Source organism: Nyctereutes procyonoides, unplaced genomic scaffold, assembly GCF_905146905.1.
Source record: "Nyctereutes procyonoides isolate TBG_1078 unplaced genomic scaffold, NYPRO_anot_genome, whole genome shotgun sequence".
Taxonomy (NCBI): Eukaryota; Metazoa; Chordata; class Mammalia; order Carnivora; family Canidae; genus Nyctereutes; species Nyctereutes procyonoides.
Genome location: NW_026575132.1, coordinates 1826198 through 1843765, shown reverse-complemented (window position 1 = coordinate 1843765; position 17568 = coordinate 1826198). Strand labels below are relative to the sequence as shown.

The following is a 17568-nucleotide window of genomic DNA, read 5'->3' as shown; positions in this document are numbered from 1 at the left end:
TTTCTTCATTTTGCTGATAAATGGAAGGCACAGATATATACATTGAAAATACCTTTCAAAATAAATCTCTAACTCCTAACTCTGGGAAACAAACTAGGGGGGGTGGAAGGGGAGGTGGGGGGGGTGACTGGGTGACGGGCACTGAGGGGGGCACTTGATGGGATGAGCACTGCGTGCTATTCTATATGTTGGCAAATTGAACACCAATAGAAAATAAATTTATAAAAAAACAAAACAAAACAAAACTCCAATACTCAGTTGTAGGACTTGGATATGTGACCTCTATATGGCATCAATCCATTTGTGTTAATTATGACAATGTGAATAAATTGTTAAGTTCCTTAAAATTCTTATCTTAAAAAAAATAAAAATAAAAAAATAAATCTCTAGATTAACGTGTGATCCCGAATAAGAGTCCCCCACAGTCCTGTCATGCTTGCCAAAATATTTGTCACCAACCACAGCTAATTTTGAGCAACAGCTATGCTGTCCCTTATTCCAGTTAAAACTGGTGTCTCCTCCTCTCCTCTTTATCCTCCACTGTAACTCAGGACTTCCCTCCTCCTGAACCACAGCCATACCTATCAACTAGGGCCTCACTCTCGGGCTGCTCTTGCACAAGCCCATCCACCTGTCCTACGGGCTCAGATGGCGTGCAGCCCGCATCGGGGCCACGGTTACCCCTGGGCATTCAAACAACAGACTTCGAAAGCCTAGCTCACACACTGCAACATCAGAATTTAAATATACTTTTTATTTATTTTTTTTAGATTTGTTTATTTATTTATGATAGACATAGAGAGAGAGAGCACAGACAGGGCAGAGACACAGGAGGAGGGAGAAGCAGGCTCCATGCAGGGAGCCTGATGTGGAACTCGATCCCAGGACTCCAGGATCGCGCCCCGGGGCCAAAGGCAGGCGCCAAACCGCTGAGCCACCCAGGGATCCCCTAAATGTACTTTTTAAAGGAGAGTACATTTAATGTCAAATTTAAATTTAATGTGGAATTTAAATGTATTTTGGAGGGAATCAATACTGTATTTTAGGAGACCTTATCCCTCTCACACTACACACTGCACTATTATTAATCATCCCTTCCATTTTGATCTGGATTCCCGGCAGCAGGAGTAGTTTGGTTCAGTTCATTCTGTACAGAGACCAGCACAAAGCCACAAGTAAGAGTCACGGAACTGGAACTCATTTTACGGGCTTCATTTTTCCTTTCAGTTTCAACATCACGGGCCTGGGGGCGGGTGGGGAGGTGGGGGATGAAGACACTAACAAAAATATGTAAGTAATAAAAATTATTTTAAGAAAAAAGGTAAAAGAAAAAAGGGGAAAGTCGGCTCTAACTTCCCCCATCTTTCCAATGTCATGTAACAGAAGGTGGCATTTTTAGAGCAACAGATTTTTCCGGTATTACCACCACTGGATTCAAGATCGTCAGCTCTTTGCATAAATTGAACGGAAAACACAGAACAGTATGAATGTTCTGATTTCTTTCTGTCATAGATCACAATTATTTGAATTACTAAAGACTTCTCCCCCAACCCAGAAAACTAAACAGGTCATTTCTACACATACTTTTTTTATCCTCTCAAGCACAGACAAGACCACTGTGGTGAAAGAAAACTGTTCCCATGCAGTTTTCTACATTTATTTCTGACATTCTATCACTAAGAACGATTAATCTGGCCTGACAGGAGAGGACTCCCACGTTTTCTAACTTTTCCCATTTTCAAGCAGGTTTCTTCACACTCCAACCTACCTAGCGAGTAGATGGGAGATGCTGGAGACTGGGTGAGTGTCTCAATCGCTTCTAACTAATATACTAGAATTATTGGGGGGCTCAGCGGTTTAACGTCTGCCCTCGGCCCAGGGGTCCCGGGATCGAGTCCCACATCAGGCTCCCTGCAGGGAGCCTGCTTCTCCCTCTGCCTATGTCTCTGCCTCTCTCTCTGTGTCTATCATGAATAAATAAATACAATCTTTAGAGGAAAAAAAAAGAATTATTAGCTACACTGGTAGATACGAAAATGTAATGACTGGTTATTCTTTTAATATCTGTTGATTAAAAGAGTGGCCTTCTTCCATAGAAAAATACATGACTCTCCTTTTTTTTTAGGTAGTTTCTAGAACACAATGATTGAAACAGATATTTGCTGTTGGCAGACAAACCAATGATCAAGTTGTTCTTTAACACCAAACTTCACGGTGGCTAAATTCTTGATAAAAATCTGCCTCGGTAGCATTCTTAAATAGTGAACAACTCTGCTGCCTCAAACTCAAAATCAAAAGCCACACTACCGGATTACAAATTTCTCTTTGTGACTTGTGACTTTCATCACACACGGAATTATGTGTGCTTCTTTTCCCCAGCTCTTTCCCTATCACCTCAAAAAGGCATGGCCCATTAATGATGCCCCATAAATATTTGTTAACCGAATGACTGACATGCCCATGGCCCATTCATCACTAAGAAAGTGACTCTCGTATCATTATCCTTCGGTTGAAATATAATAGCAAGTAAACTGTATATAGTGTCTAATATTTTGTTAGACCTACCTGCCACGTGTTGCCACTAAACAAATCTTTAAGCTCTATCCTTCCCCCTCAGGTTCCTACCGTGGGATACTGTTTGCAAAGATGGCTAGGACAATTCCTTCCACTCCTGTAGGCAGGCCCCTTTGAAATGTGGCTTTGCAAGAATATTTTATTCCTCCAATCCTTCAATTTGGCCTTGTCCATGTAACCTGATCGTCAAATGTCCAATGAGACATTATAAGATGCGACATAAGCAGAGGCTTGAAAAGTACCCGTGGAGGATGAGCCCCTTTTTGATGGCTGTGGCTGGAAGCCATGACATGAATGAGGTCGCACCACGTGGACGGCTGCGATGTCCGAGGGGCACGGCCTGACAACTGTCAGACGTACAAGCGAAGCCATTCTAAGCCATCCAGCCCCGGGCAGGCCACCAGATGCCTCAAGTCAGAGGCAGCATGATCCCAGATGGGACCAGCAGAAGGCACGGCAAGCCAGAGTCAGCATAAATTGCTATCCCGAAGAACTGTGCACAAATAAATGCTTGTTGTTTCAGGCCACTCACTTGGGGAGCTGGTAAGTCACCCAGCAACAATTACTGGCACCGCAACATAGCTCAATGAGTCAGAAGAGGGGCCGAGCACGAGCTTTACGAATCTAACAAGGAAACAGTAAAAGAAACTGTGCTATCTCCCCATGTTTCTTTATGTTTATGTTTCAGATACGAACCCTCTGGTCTTGAATTCCTAACTAGGTTTGCCCTCTACCGTGACACCTGACCTTTCTGAGTTTCTTCCCTGAACGGTCAATGTGCACTAATAGTCAAAGATTTAAATATTTCCACATTGTGTCAACCGAGTGACTCAAAGGTTCAGTCATAATCCTCCTCTCTCAGGCTCGAGAGAATTCCCGCCAGCCGCTGACTGGCTGGGTGGAGTTTACAGTTCTACTCGGTAGGCCACTACCCATTCTACGTTCAGGTAACTGCAGCACCAGATTACACCTCCTTCCGGGGGATCCAGGACAATACTGACCAGACAGTCCATGTTTACATCAGTAAACATTTGCACTTACACATGATATACATCATCATCATTATTATTATTTTCTTCACAAGCAACTGTATATTACTTATAGTTGGGTATCTTCTTATCGCGCCATGCTATAAACGAACCCACGAAGTAGCCACTGCCGTTAAGGGGTTGGAGATAAGACACAGAGTTGCTTAAAGTCCGGAATGTACATGAAAGGGCTGTGTGTCCTTTTTATTCTGAATATGCCCAGTTGAAAAAAATAATAATAAAAATTTAAAAAAAAAGCTTATAAAAATTTTACAAAAGGGAACAACAAACAGGATTCATCCCTTGCCGCCCACCCCCCCTAACCCCCCACCAAAGAGTTCCATTCACTTACTTGACTGGAAATAAGAAGTAGATGTGTCCTGTGTCGAGCACTCTGGAGCTCAGACGGTGCCAGGACCAGCAGCGCCCACAGAAAGGCCTCCGGAGGCTTAGTTCATTTCCCAGCAGGCCACTTAGGTGACGGGACTCACAATCCAACCTTGTCGCTGTACCCCAAAGAACTCAGAGGAATGTCTACTAGAATCCAGAGGATGTTTTTCCCATTAAGCTAATTACACTGAAAGGGACTCCTTCCACATGATGGCCAAGACTCTCTACCAATGAGGTTCTATCTACCTTCTCCAACAGGGACAGGCCTGGCTCTCATCACCCTCGTAGGTCTGTATGTATTTGCTCGATGATGTACTTAATGTACTCGGTGTAACCAGCCTCCTAACCACCTCGGCCACTTCCTGGCTCACCACCTCCATGCTCCCACCCCTGGGCACCCCCAAGTACTCAGGCGATGACACGGGAAAAGCCCCCTTTAGTCCCACTGCCCTGTGGGACCAGGAGGGGAAAAGGATGTGGAGGGGTGAGGAGGGGAAGGTATGGGGAGAGGGAAGTGGAGCAAGGGGGAGGGAACAGGGAGGAAAAAAAGAGAAGAGAAAGAGGACAAGCTCTACCTTTTTGCAAATGGCACATTTGATTAGCAACTTTATCTTTCACTTCTCAAGGGCAGACATTAAATCAAGAATGTACAAACATTCCTAAGTCAAAACAATCCCCGTCTTCATATTTCAGATATCTGTAGCATTCCAGAGCAGATGCCTTGTGAATAACCAAGTAATACTTGAGTGTTCCTATTGTGATCACAGTGAAGACTGAAGTCTTTCCTGGAGGAGGTGCCTCCAGCAGTTCAGAAACGAGAAGAAAATCCCCTGATACATACCACCCAAAGACCAGGCGTTCGCATCTTTTAAAGTCTCCCCAGTTGTGGCTCAGTCCCCTTCAGCTCAGGTCATGATCCTGGGGTCCTGGGATGGAGCCCTGGGTCGGGCTCCCTGCTCAGGGGGGAAGTCTGCTTCTCTCTCTGGCCCGTGCCCCCGACCCGGCCCCAGCTTGGGCTTTCTCTTGCTATCTCTCTCTTTCAAATAGAGAAATAAAATCTTGAAAAAAAAAAAACTTTTTTTTTTAAGTCTCCCCAGATAAAGTCATGTGTAACCAGAGGTGAAAACCACCGCTTGTGGTCTTCACCTTCAAGACCCACAAAACCGTGTTTCATTCTTGATGGCAATAACCATAACGGTGTCACTGTTGACCTGTCTTCTGACTCTCCTCTTTAAATATGCCTCTGTAATTAATTCTGTAAACATTTCAAAAACGAGAGAAAATCCTCCTAGGCTTGCTTACTTTCACTTTAGCCACATCTCTAATAAACTTGGCACATGGTATGTATCTCATCTCAGCACATACAGAGAAACAGCAGCAACGTGTCTAAATTGGGGCCCTCCTGCAGCCGTGTAATTCAAATGTTTGACTCACTGTAAGAAATTTTCATCACAATGAAGTATTTTTACATACACATACACACATATATATGAAAACAAGACTTTCACAAAACCCTAAATACTCTTACCATGTGTGATAGACTGATGGGATTTGTTCAATTCTATTCGTTACAAACTTTTTTAAAACTGCTGGTCCTAACCCATGAAGTGGCTTCCATCACCCATTAATTAGTAAGTTCAAACTTGTAGTTTAAAGAAAACTGCTACAGAGCACTTCCTAACCTTTTTTTTCGTTGTAGATCCCTTCGAACTGCCAGTGAAAGCTATGAAACTTCTCCCCAGAAAAAACACACATATAAGAAGCATGTAAAAGTTCACATACATTTGATACACCAGGTTAAGAAGTCCTCCTACCCTAAAGGAAGAAAAGATGGCCACAAATGTTAAAAGGAAAAGAGAGGGAAAGAGAAGCAAAGAAAGAAAGAAAAGGAGTAGGAAAAATATCAAAATAATTTGATCAAAATATCAAAATATCAAAATAATTTTGAAAGCCTAAAAATGAAGAGCTGGTTAGGCCCAGCCCAACTGGCGCCAGGTGCTTTTTCACGTTGCACCGTGTTAGGACACAGCAGGACGACTGATTGAAGGCTGAAACGAGGGCAGTATTCTGGTTTTGACGACAAAGCTTTACACAATACGTTTTAGAAAGACGTCTAACCAAAGTAACTTTTTCCAAGTTAAATAACGAAGCACAGTGTGGATGTTTTTCGAGTCTCAATTATGTGGAACCGTACACACGTTCCTCCGCGATGCTACATGAATGGAGCATTGCGAACACACACAGGAAAGTCAGGACAGTTTTACATCTTTCATATCAGTGTTCTTCCCGGGGCAACATTAAGATCCTTAGAAGCCCTAAATTCTAAGAGTTTACATTTCAATTCGCCATATGAAATTGAAAATAAAATCGTACCTAAACATAACATGCACATATGGAAATCCTACAATGACTCGTTCTCACCATCAGGGCGACTCTGATGATTCTTTTCAGTATGAAATTTCTTCCAAAACATATTTTTAAAGTCTCTGCTTTGCTGGGGCTCTAACGAGGCACCCCATCTGCCTACCTACCAGCTTCTTTATTTTCTTCAGAATGAATTTCAGTTATTTACCATCTCCACAGTTCCTTGAAAACTCATCCCCAAACCTATTAAATTGCTGGCACAGGGGCTCCTGGGCGGCCCAGTCAGTTCACAGTCTATGTTCAGCTCAGGTTGTAATCTCAGGGTGCTGGGACCCAGCCCAGAGTCGGGCTCCCTGCTTGGTGGAGGTTAGGGGGAGGCTGCTTCTCCTTCTCCCTCTCCCTCTGCCCCTCCCCCCAATCTGTGCTCACTCTCGCACTTTTTTATTCTCAATAAAATCTAAAAAAAAAAAAGAGAGAGAGAGAAAAGTGCTGGCATAACATATGGTGCACTGAAACACCTTTTTACTAAGCTTCTCCTCGATCTCCATGAGATGGACGTGACTTCTCCGTCTTAATGTCGGTAGCATGGAGCACAGTGAAGGTACGCGGTGCAGCCACATTACAGGAGGAGGAGCCAAGACAAGACGAGGAGCCAAGGGTCCACTGTCTTTGCATCAGAGCACACAATCCATGCTATTTGTTAGGCTTGCGAAGCTCAGGGGACAGTGGCCAAGCAGAATGCCTGATCATAGAAACCCGTGTCGCCCGATGCCTCCCCAGGGCACCGTCACCTCCGTACGCTGGAGGGCCCCCGCGTGGGCACGAGCCTCCCTGGACGGGAGTGCTGAGACCCTGATGCCACCAGGGATAGACACAACAGGCAGAGGAGGAAACGATCTCGTTACAGGGGACACTGTTCGCGGCAATGGAGAGAGTGTTTGTCCCAGCGCACAAAGCGTGTGCCTCCGTCGTGCTGTGTAATAATCATCCTTCGGCGTCACAGAACCTGCCAGGAGAGCGCCAAGGCGAGGGCGAGGTTTAATGGAGCGTCTTACCGAAGCGGACCGTGGAGCCTAAAACAGCCCCAAGGAAGGACCAGGGAATGCGGAGGATGCGTCCAAACCCCGAGCTCCCGGGGGCGTTGCTCCAGGCCCCTTCCACCCGCCGTGACAGCAGCCCCCACAAGGGCGGCTCGGGCCCAGGGGAAACCTGGCCGTGACAACCTCATGCCCGGCCACGGAGGAAGCAAGCGTCGCAGTACCAGGTGCCTTGGTTGGGCCATCGGGGCCCCGCGGTGGGCCCTGGCGCCTGTGCTGCCAGCGGCCCGGGCTGGGGGGCGCGACGACCCACAACGCACGACCGCGGAGCCAGCAGCCACCAACAGGTGAAGTCAGGTTCAAGGGATTCCCGGTTAGATGAGTGGTTAGTGCTCTCAGTGCCTGGGTGGGCGGGCTCTGGGCCTCCAGGAGGGCACGGCCGGCGACACCGGGAAGGCGACACCGACACCGGGAAGTCGGAGGAGCTGGCGGCCAGGAGGCGGGCGTGGCCACAGAATAAGGCGCTCCCGGAGAGGGCACGAGACAACTCGGGCGCTGGGCATCGCTGCACTGCACTCCTCTTTTGTTTTAGTTTTGACTAAGACACTTGGATCCTTCAAAAAACATTTTTTTCAAGATTTTATTTTATTTTTTTAATAATAAATTTATTTTTTATTGGTGTTCAATTTGCCAGCATACAGAATAACACCCAGTGCTCATCCCGTCAAGTGTCCCCCTCAGTGCCCGCCACCCATTCACCCCCACCGCCCGCCCTCCTCCCCCTCCAGCCCCCCCTAGTTCGTTTCCCAGAGTTAGGAGTCTTCATGTTCTGTCTCCCTTTCTGATATTTCCTACCCATTTCTTCTCCCTTCCCCTCAAGATTTTATTTATTTATTTGTCAGAGAGAGAGAGAGAGAGAGAGAGCACACGCAGGGGGAGCAGCAGAGGAAGAGGAGTAAGTAGCAGGCTCCCCGCTGCGCAGGGGACCCAATGCAGGGCTTGATCCCAGGACCCTGGATCATGACCCAAGCCAGAGGCAGAGATGCTGAACAGACCGAGCCACCCCGGCGTCTCCCCCGACAACGTTTTAAGTACGAATGGCCGAGACTCAGAACGGTTATGGGCACGCCCAGGTTCAGCGCAGCATCATTCCCCACAGCGAAGGGCGGAAGCTGCCCAAGTGTCCATGACGCAGGGACAGAGGAACAGCACGAGGTCCACAGAGACAATGAGATATGGTCCTACAAAGGAAGATGGGGCACAAAGGCCCGCCCACCTCTATTTCAAAGACAGGAATGAGACGCTTTGCCTAGAGGGAAGACCTCCTGTAAGAGCCCACAAAACAAGTCAGGATCAGCTGCAAGGAGCCTCAAATGTCGGGGTGAGGAGACAGAGGCCATCCAGCCTGAGAGCAGTTCAGCAGAGTCGGCGTGTGTACTCCCCCCAACCCCCACCGTCTAATAGATAAATAATCTTTAAAAACAGGGACATGGGCAGCTCGGGTGGCTCAGCAGTTTAGCACCACCTGCAGCCCAGGGTGTGATCCTGGAGACTCTGGATCGAGTCCCGCATCAGGCTCCCCGCATGGAGCCTGCTTCTCCCTCTGCCTGTGTCTCTGCCCCTCTCTCTCTCTCTCTCTCTCTCATGAATAAATAAATAAAATATTTAAAAAAAAAACAGGGACACATGGTGGCTCAGTTAAGTGTCTGACTCTTTGTTCTACCTCAGGTCACGATCTCAGGGTCGTGAGATGGAGCCCCGCGTGAGGCCCCACAGAGTGGGGAGTGGGCCAGGGGTTCTCCTCTGCCCCCGTGCACACACTCACATGCTCACTCATGCTCACTCTCTCTAATAAATAAAACTTTAAGGAAAAAAAAAAAGTCCATGTGTGGGGTGAAGCGGTTAGATGCTGAGACAGGCTGATTTAAGTGCTCTGGAGCTCTTCACTCAGATTCTATGTCATCCAGAATTTCATGCTTCTAATGCATTTGAAATACTGTGTAAACCTTGGTTCCAAGTTATCTGGCTAAGTTTTTCAGTTTTGAGTGACCCTGGGTAATACACTTAACCTCTCCAAACCCCTGTTTGCTCATCAGGCCAAGGAGGAGGACACAGTTTCCTTCCTGGTCTCATTCTGAGGATTCAGTGAGATTCTGCGTTAAAGCACGAAACACGGCACCTGGCACACGGCGAGTGGCCCATAATACGACCTCTCGTGATAATAGAAACCCACAGCTTGGCCCTGCTGGCACCAGCTGGTCCTTGTAAACGGCCAAGTCAGGACTCGAAAGCCTAGACCTCACTAATACGTCAGCAAAACTCATAAAGGAGTCCTGCAGTGCCCAAGTCTTACAGAATGGTCTTTGTATACAGGGACTTGAAGAGTTCTCAGATGAGCACATGAGGCACATCTTAACAAAACTAATATTAAAAGCCCAGGATCCTGAGAAAGTTATAATACAAGACAAGCTGTTGTCTTGTCATTTCTTCAGAAATGACAACACGCTATTCACTTTGTGAGGAGGAATTTACCCTCTTCTTGGGTCTCAGATCCTGGGAATTGGATCACAAGACATCAAGACCTTATGTGCCACAGTGCTTTTAGACATTTGTAAGATTTCCCAGATTCCCTCAAAGAGGACGTTTGTCTTACTTGTTTTCTTAAAATCACGGTTTGGTCTAGCAAACACTTCGTTTTTTTTTGTTTGTTTTTTTTTTGTTTTGTTTTTGTTGTTTTTTTTTTTTTTAAGATACAGTTCAAAATTGCGAAAAACCGCCTGAGTGAAAAAATTATAAATGTAAGGTCAATAACCAGTGTAGCCCACCTACTATCTGGGTCTTCTGGCCAACACAGCCTCATTCGTGTGTGTACCTCGTACCTCGCATACCCAGTCTAAGAACGTATTTGTGAAACACGTGGAAGATATATATAACTCATACTAATAATAGCCTATTTTCACAGAGGAAGAAACTGAAGGCATTCAAAAGTCTTAAAAACTTGCCCAAGGTTTCACCATTAGAGGTGGAGATAGTTTCATGCCAAACTCTACACCAAAGTCTATGACTATAGAACAGAGATTTGGTCAGACTCTTTCAGCTGCTCACCACAGAGATGCTGTGAAGTTACATCAAGTACTGAGTTTTACTGTACTAACCGCTCAAGAACCCCTCAGCAAAACCTATCACCAAGCTACGAGAAAAGCTGGGACCCAAGAGTGAGCATGGGTGCAAGGTGGCATTACACCAAGGCCAACACAAGTTGGGGAAGGCTTCCTGTCCAGTGCCACTACCAATGTGCCCATCCCCTGCTCACGTTTCTGCTTCTTCTGAGCCTCCTACTAACTGGTTTTCTCACTTTCTACTCCATAGCCGTTCTACGTCAAAGATGCTAATTCATAGTTTCTGCCTTGCAACATGGCCCATCCTGGCCTTACAACGTCATGACTACCAGCATCTGCTTTCATGGATATTTTATTTTTTCCATATTTCTCGATTCAAAGTGTGAGGGAAGAAATGAGCCCTGTTCATATCTCTGCTGTGCCATAAGTCATTGACCTTAGATCGGGAGCCCACATAGGCCAGGAGTCACAGAAACCATGGCTACCAAGGGAGGCCAGCAAGCTGGTCAGACATGGTCCAAGGCCTGACTAAACTACCATCATATTATAATCCTTTATTCCTGTGCTGCCAGTCATTTCAGACTATAAATTAAAGAACTATATATGAGTCCTATGCCACGCTAAAATACTGGCTAAAAATATCACCTCGGGGGCCTTTATTTTAGAGCACTGTAACATAATACTATATTATCTTTGTTGAGATAAACTATAATGAGACGAGTATTTCCAAATATGCATTGTTCTCCGGACCTAATAAACCTCTCTTAACTAAGGTACAGAGTGGGCCTGTGTTATAGGTGTACTACTAGCTGAAAATAGTATTTATGGCTAATTGGGGTGGTAAATCCAACAAAAAAGAAATCTGTTTGATGAATAGCAAAGAGGAAGGGAGGTAGGGAAAAGGAGGGGGAAGAGAGTAGGAGGCAGGGAGGAAAAGAAAGAGTTGGGGATTGGGGAGGACAGAGAGAAAAATGGTAATTACAAGGAAATCCCAGGGCCCAAAACCTTGAAGAAAAGTCATTTTGGGTTACCAAGTTTTTCAGATGGTCATAGCACCTGCCAGGTACTCCACACCTACTATGTGCCAGGCAGGTACCAAGCTAAGAGTAAGAGGCCCCTTAACCTCCATCATGACTCAACAAGATAAGCATCATGAAACCCATTGTGTGGATGAGAAAACTGACTCTCAACTACTCATAATGGTAGCAGTGGTTGTGAGTGGCCAACCTTAGGCCTATGTGCCAAAGGCCTGTGCCTTTTCCAATGTGTCACATTGCATTTCAGCCTCCATCCCCCACCCCCAAAACATGGAATCGAAATAGCCTCTCTGCAGAAATTAGGATCGCCATTAATACAGATCTGTGCTATAGATATAACAGCAGAGATAGATTGGGGGGGGGGGCAGGGAGGGGCTGAATTGGTCACGTGATGCAGAAATTAGGATCGCCATTAATACAGATCTGTGCTATAGATATAACAGCAGAAATAGATGGGGGGGCAGGGAGGGGCTGAATTGGTCACATGACCGGCCACATGTCCCCTGTGCTGATTAGCTTCTCCTCTACTCCGTGCTCATAAAGGTGAAAGACTACATACAGCTGTCCATCTCCTCCATCCACTGAACATGATGAAAAACAATCTCCTCCCAAGATCTTCTCCCACCTTCCAGAGGGGGAAACATCATCCCAACACTCACGATTGCTTTTCTTTGACTAGTGAGCGCCTAAGCCTTTAGAACTGAACACCCCACACACACACTAGTCACCCTAGTTCATGGCACTGCACTGTTGACTGCTAACTCAACATGTGGCAGGAATGCTGATTATCATTTCAATTATGTGTGCGGATTGCTGAGGCTGCCTGGTTCCAAAGCTGTAATTCCTCAATAGCACACTTAATTATTTGGAAGAGCACGCTGCAGACGGTGAATACTTGCATGTCAGTGCTATCACTGAGTGCTCATAGCAACCGTGTACAGTCAACAGGACTAGTATTAAGAGCATGAACTCTGGAGCCGGGCTCCCTGGGTGTGAATCCCAGCTTTATCACGTACTTGCCCTGTGACCCTGGACAACTTACTTAGTCTTTCTGAGCCTCATCCTTATAGTAAAATGAAGATAATTTAAAAACCTACAATGCGTAGGACTTTAGTAAAAATTAAATGAACAAATATATGTAAAGCTTAGAATAGCACACAGTACCAATCAGGCTTAATAAATGTTGGTTGTTACCATTTATCATTTTATTAATAATTGGTGTCTAAGGAGTTAGAGCACTTGCCTTAGGTCTCACAGACAGTAAGTGGCAGAGCCAGGACCAGTAACCACTAAATTGCCATCCAAAGATGACACCACTGCAGATCTGAGGTCAGGCCTTAATTTCCTCCAAATCAAACTTCGAATATGCCTCTGCCCAGAACATTTAAATTAATATATTCTAAGTATTATACGAACGTTTCAAGTACTGCACAGTGCCTGCATGACGAGCCCACTCTCTAAGCTTGGTAAATAACAGATAGAGATTGCCCATTTTCCAAGGTCTAAGAGGAAGAAAATTTTCCAATCACCAAAGGTTTTAATAGCACCTAGGCAGGTTGAAACTGGTGAGTTATCACCAAAAATGATTATTTGGAAAAATGTTATTAAAACTGTCCAAGAGAGATTATGCTCAGAAATTAGACACAACATTTCTCTTCAGCCTTGCAATTGCTTTTCACCAGCTTTATCTAGTCTTCTGACAAGGTCTCGGCTCCAAACACCGAAGTTACACTCTGGGAAACAAACACTATGTATTCCTCACGTCTCCTGAAAGGTCCACCTTCTCAGTGAGCCCGAGAGGCAGAGTCTGCTCGTGGTGAATCACTAGTACACTACCAAGTCTAGGTGTTTCATGTCACCAGGTCAGGGAATCCCTCTCCTTCCCCTACTTGGTCTAGCTGGGATGGGCAGTGACAGTAAACATGGTTCTTTTTCTTCACTCAAACATTTATGCATTTTGGATTTTCTAGATAAAGACCCATCCTCTTCCTACTTCCAACTCCAGAAAAAAATCTGAACTGAAAAAAAAAAAAATCTGAACTGTTCATGAAGCTAACATAATCTGGAAAATGATCGTGTTATTTTCTTTCACTCTCTTAACGACTATTACTTCTAAAAATGAGACTGGGTACTGGGCTGAGAAAATCACATTTTCAGGTTATGTGTGCCTGGGCCATCTGATTTTTTCCAAAAGCATTTGTTACCTTTGTAGTTTGAAAAAAAAAAAAAGACTTTTTTAAAGCAAATTTTAAAAAGAAAAAAAGATAGGAGACTGTCCGGGTAGCAGGAATGACACTAAACTGGATGTCTGAACACCAGCCCTGCTCTTGGCCAACATCCCCATGAGCTTGGAAAAAGACCAAGCCTCCCGTGGGTCTGGAGACCTAGCCGAACCCCCAATGACAGCTTGGTAAAACCCTTGGCAGAGGACCCAGGTAAGCCATGTCCAAACACCTGATCCACAGAGAAATAAGGAGATAAAAAAAATGTATGTTATTACAAGTTGCAAAGTTTGGGGTAAATCTGTTATGCAGCAATAGAAGACTAATAAGTCATTGATGCCAAATTCCCAGGAATGTATCTATACCCATGAGTTATTATATAATGGAAAGTGTTTTTGAAACTTTAAGTATATAAATGTTAGCTAGTATTATTCATTTGCTTTGCACTATTTTAAACCAAACAGATTGTGCACTTATAGTTGCATAACTTTGATAAAAGCATCTGATTCCCTCCTTATGGGAATCCTAATTCTAGTACTAACTGCTAAAAATTAAGACAATTTTTACTAGACTTTCAAAGCAGTCGCTTTCATATCTACAATTAGTTTAACTTAAGATCCTAAAATTGGACTAATTCGGCCCTCTCTATGTGGATGATCCCCAACCTAACAATTCAGATAGAAAACAAACTAAATCGACTTGTCAGCACCAAAAATACTTCTTGTCAGAAAACAGACACCTCGGTTCTTTAGTTTCCAAATCTGCCCTGGGCTTTGCTCTTGCCCAAATTGCAGCTTTCCTGTTCCCGAACAGAACCACAGTCCTGACCAGTCACCCTAAAAACAGAATCCTGTCTGGGTGGGTCTCCGGCAGTACAATCCACGTGCAATCCTGCCACCATTCCGTCTGGCCGAGAGGTGGGGTGGGGAGGCCAGAAGAAGGTCTGACAAAGGCGGAATGAATACAGAAGAGCAGGGCTCAGTCGTGTCACAACCAACCATTTCCCAACACTGACCCCACACACACTGCTGGACAGAAAGGCACGTCCTGCAACTTGTCCCAGCCGGAACCACCGCCAAGAGGGAGGAATAAAAGCAAACAGAGTCTCTGACCCTCCATGTCACCCCATCAGGTCAACATTCCCTCTATCTACTCTCACCTGATCCTCCTGAACAGCTGAACTGAACAGCTCTTCCTGCAAAGACCACATCGTCTGGAACTTCCCCGGGTTTAGAGACTCTCTGCCTGGCCACAAATAGGATGACGAACCAACTCAGGGCTTCGGTGCGTTAATCCACCTCAAAGCAAAATGGGATATTCCTCGTGCACTTGAGTATCTCTCATAAAAGCCTCTGATTCTATCTTTACAGAGATCCCAATCCTAGTACTAACTGCTAAAAATTAAGAGTTTTTACTAGACTTTCAAAGCAGTCTCACTCACAACCGGTTTAGCTTAAGATCCTAAAATTAAACTGATTCAGCCCTCCATATCTGGATGATCCGTGATCTGACACTTCAGATAGGAAACAAACTAAATGTACTTGTCAGTACCAAAAATACTTATTACTCAAAAGGTTTCAAGGAACATATTCGACAAAAACAAACCCATATGCATTGCAGAACAGAAATAAAACCCTATTACTTTGGAAGCAAATATTTCAACAGAATTTCTCTGAAGTGGATGGACTTCAACTATGTTTCCAGAGTCCCTGCGGCACCTGGTTACTCTTCTTGCCATTAGAAGTTCTTCAGAAGGAAGTCCGAGAAGCATGCCTTTGGGTGCTCCTGAAGTCTACACCTCAAATGATGAATGCTTCCCATGGGGCACACCCTCTAGGTATCAACATCCACAAAGCCACTTCATCACAAACTCCCTACCCAGCATGTGATGGGTTTACAGCAGTGACCTCATCAGCATTAATTTCTCCTTCTTTCTCTCCTTTTCCTAACATGTTAATCAATAGACCTGGTTGGATATTCACCTACTTACATACAATCCATCTACTCTGGAAGAAAACTGACCCTATCCCAATCCTGGGGTTGGACATCAGTTTCTTAAGCCACCCAGTTCATTCTGGTCCCCAGGCCACAGTCAGTGGTTCAGGGGTATGCGATGAATCAAGTGGTCTACCCAGAGCTTCCAGTTTATTATCACAAGGAATTCTACTTCCAAAGTCAGCTGGCTAGAGATCCAGAAAATCACTAACAGTTATGAATGCTCTGGAAAGTTGATAACTCATTATCTAGAGGCAAACCAGTCCCCTTGTGAGGGCTCTGTGAAGGCAGGGACTATTTCTTCAGATCCTGAGGGTATGGAGGCAAGTGGATAGATGGCAGGATGGAAGAAGAGGGCCCCCGACCCTGAGCAGTGTCCTTCACAAAGGACACTGCCAAGTCTCTAGGGATAGCCAGGATTCACAAGTCCATGCCAAGGTCCTTCCATTCACTGGTCCCCTTATCAACCATGGCTTCTGGACATACAAATGACTGTTCAGTTTGTTCACGTGATGGATCATCGTAGACTATCGCCCACTTTTGCAGGATAAAACTCTAAGACTACAAAAGAGATTTTCAAAAAAAAAACCTGCACTTTCATTGTCTGGGAAAGAATTTAAAAACAAGGTGAAGTACTAAAAAACTGCATGGCCTCTGGCATCAGGCTAAATAATTCCACAGCAACCTATGAACAAAACCAAAGCAGGAATATTATCAGAAGAAGAGCCAGGAGCAGATTTCTCAAGGGTGGTATACAGGACATAGGGGGTTGCAGAGGTGTAGTAATCAAATTTGTTGCACGGTATTTTCTTTTAATTAGCAAAAACAATACATGCGGGATGCCTGAGTGGCTCAGTGGTCAAGCGTCTGCCTTTGGCTCAGGGCATGATCCCGGGGTCCCGGGATCGAGTTCCACATCAGGCTCCCTGCATGGAGCCTGCTTCTCCCTCTGCCTGTGTCTCTGCCTCTCTCTGTGTATCTCTCATGAATAAATAAATAAAAATCTTTAAAAAAATACATGCTTGACTCAATGAGTTCTAGAATACAGAGATCTAAAAGAGTAGCCCTTCCCTGTCCCCATATCTCATTCCACTGTGCTGTGGTGCCTAAAGTTAGCATGCCTTTCTCTACGTGCACACAAGTATACAAACACATGTGCACATCCATAAATCCCCATTAAAAAAAGGATCATACTATACACACCTCTATATAAGTTTTTCTTTTCTTTTTTTGTGCTTAAGGTAGAGAATGCCCAACCCTCCAGTATGTTGCAAGTACATTTAGTTACAAAATGAAGGCACACATCTCATGAAAATGTGAGCCCTAACGTACCTTGGAAAACATTAATTGATATGAATACCTGGAAGCAGAAAGCAATTTCATGCTTTTGTTTTTGTTATACCAGAAAGAGCATTCCTCAAATGGTGAGAAAATAAAATTATGTAGGGCTGAAACCCAGACATTTCGTCTGCTGAAGACTCATGAACATTAACATTTGGCATTTTGTTAGAAAGGGGATTGTTTTATTTTAATGGGCACAAAAAATCAGGTACGTGAATGCATGTAATGTGCTGCTCTCCAGCCTATTTTCAATCCCTTGAAAAGTGATCCGTGCTTCTTAGAGCCAAAAAGAAAAACGATCAGCAACGTTACTTACGATAGAACTGATTCTTCCTATCTCCATCTCAAAGACCAATGTTTAAAAGTCTGTCTTTTATTTGATATCAGACCACACTTTCAATGAAAGCTGCAGAGCCGTGCAGTTTTCCCACCTGAAAGCCGAGCTGCTCCGCTCTGCGCGA

The 17568-nt window shown here is 44.8% G+C and overlaps 1 protein-coding gene across 7 annotated transcripts in view; it reads right to left on the bottom strand.

Annotated features, from left to right (window-relative positions):
- MYO1B (myosin IB) overlaps positions 1 to 17568 on the bottom strand; it is a 172870-nt gene that overhangs the window by 122083 nt on the left and 33219 nt on the right. The window lies entirely within an intron of this gene.